Below are 2,305 nucleotides of genomic sequence, written 5' to 3'. Positions count from 1 at the left end.
TGGTGTCACGTGCTCGTCTCGGCGTCCGTCGTACAAAGACATTAATGTACTTAAATCCATGCCATCTCCTCTTTGAGAACTCAGGCCATAGTAGCTCTGCAAGCTGCTCATTGCAAGCTCGGCCTATTCCCTGTGTAGACTTGTCGCAATCTAGTAAATTCACAATGTCCCTATTTTGCTGAATGTTCGGAGCCCACGCTCTGGAAAAAAGCAGAGAAGAGGTTAGAACAGACTATTATATTTACATACCATGTACAGTTGTACACCAACTTAAATAGTCAAAACATGGGTGAAGCGTCCTGATGCAAAAGCAAGGAGGGAAACACTAGACCTTAAACAGCGACAATACTATGAACTTCTAAAAATGAGTTGTCTTTATCTGATAAATAGTTTGGACTTTGTAACTGACCAAAAATCAATAATAATGAAACTTATGGACTCTGTGTTGCAGCATGGAAGAGAAAAAAACCAAAAACACAAGGAATACAGTAACATTAGGAATTCTTCTAGCTTAATGCTCATGTATATACAGATTGTGCTCTATCTCTGTTGTTTGAATAATGTTCAGAGCTCAGTTTCTTTGCACAGATGTTCAGAATTCATACAACAATTTGCTACAGAAAAACGACACGTTTTCCAGAGAATTAGCTCATTCTCTTAACAATGAAAGTTGCTGATTTCCTTGCAATGTTCAGTATTTATAGAAATAACTTGCTAAAGAAAAACAAAACAATGTTCAGAGAATTAGTACATTCTTGAACAATGGCGGCTGCTGATTTCCTTGCATAGTGTTCAGTATTTATAGAATAAGTTGCTACAGAGAAACAAACAATGTTCACAGACTTAGTATATTCTTGAACAAATGCCAGCTGCTTATTTCTTTGAATAGTGTTCAGAATTTCATCCAAGAAAGATCCCCCCTACAGAATAAAAATGAACTGCTAGTCTCAGTTCATTGACTGAAAAAATGTCATTGTTTCAGAGATGCATCTAGGGATTTCCTTTTCCAATCTCCACAGCCGGTTCGGATACTTGTAAGGATTTCCGCAGAGATGCGCCCCCGAACACTACTTCGTTGTGCTCCGGCGTCAACGAAAGACGAGACTGAGGCGGATGAGTTACGACATGAGACACAGCAATTGAATCATGCCATAGATTCGCTGAACGGGGTTGGCTTCCGGGGGGGGGGGGGGCAAGGACCAAAATTGTGAAGTATCAAATGGTAGACATCAAGATGCACCAACCAATGCAGGGCCTGGCTGCATCGTATGAACTGTCGCTTATACTCTAACTTGGATGGTCGTGGGAAAATTGGCAAAAGGTAAATTAATGGCAAAAGAATTCAATTTACCCGTGTCCTACTCCTTTGAACCAATCGAACCAATCCTCTCCGGTGGCCAAATCTGAGAACAAAAACCCCTGTCAGTACTTGCACTTTGACCAGCAAGAAAAACAGAGTGACAAAATCCCAAGGAGGATGGCCCCCGATATTCATGCTGATGCTGCCACATTTCACATTTGGTTAATGCATTAACAAATTAGTCATGGGGCCTGGAATTGGGCCCTAAATCTTAGGTTTTCTAATTGCTAACATAAACAAGTAGGAGTATAGTAAACAAAAGCAAGATAGGACCCAGCCCACATTGAGTGAGTAAACACTAAACATTGTTCCGGCTACCAGATGATGCCAAATATAATTTTATGGCTTACGAGATTCAAATGAAATCACACATACAAATTGATATCTCATGTGTGAAGACGATTATCGGCAAGACAATGCAGTAGCTACATAACATGGTTAACTGATAAAATATATTTGTCGAGTTCAAACCAACCCTCATTTAATCCCTGATTTTATCCTGGTAATTTTGACTGGCTTAGAAAAAGGCCTAATAGACAGAGGATGGCTTAGAAAAATCCTATTTTTGTGAAACAGTAAGCAATCCTCTTTTCTGAGCACAGAGCCACTAAGGTGGCCTGCTTTTCTTCAGTTTTGAGATCCATATTGCTTCTATTTTCTTGTACAGCATCCTCACAGGATTAGTCCTTCTGAAGAAATTAAATCATCTTCTTCCTCCTCATGCTGAAAACGAGCAAAGGTGTGCCTCACGAACCTATCCATACTAGTTTTATGAGAGCAGAGGTGCCAAAAAATCGACATCCATGTGCTGCTCCCCTGTCAAAACTGGGTGTTCGTGAGCACAGAGAACGTGGCCGCCATCAGCTATGAACTCATCGGAAGGAAGAGGGATTGGGGGAGGGGGAGGGGGGGGTACCGGGACATCCTCGGAGCCGACGCGGACGC

At 41.4% G+C, this 2,305-nt stretch overlaps 1 long non-coding RNA gene across 1 annotated transcript; it reads right to left on the bottom strand.

The window, feature by feature from the left end:
* Nucleotides 1–80: 80 nt before the first annotated feature.
* Nucleotides 81–2,305, bottom strand: LOC119344274. The gene is made up of 3 exons (XR_005166556.1): nt 2,277–2,305; nt 1,352–1,403; nt 81–200 (listed from the first exon to the last, which is right to left on the bottom strand). It is a non-coding gene; the product is annotated as an uncharacterized LOC119344274 (long non-coding RNA).

The sequence above is a fragment of the Triticum dicoccoides genome, unplaced genomic scaffold (genome assembly GCF_002162155.2).
Source record: "Triticum dicoccoides isolate Atlit2015 ecotype Zavitan unplaced genomic scaffold, WEW_v2.0 scaffold161702, whole genome shotgun sequence".
Classification (NCBI taxonomy): Eukaryota; Viridiplantae; Streptophyta; class Magnoliopsida; order Poales; family Poaceae; genus Triticum; species Triticum dicoccoides.
The sequence above is the reverse complement of the archived record's forward strand: the minus strand, read 5'-3'. Positions and strand labels throughout refer to the sequence as shown.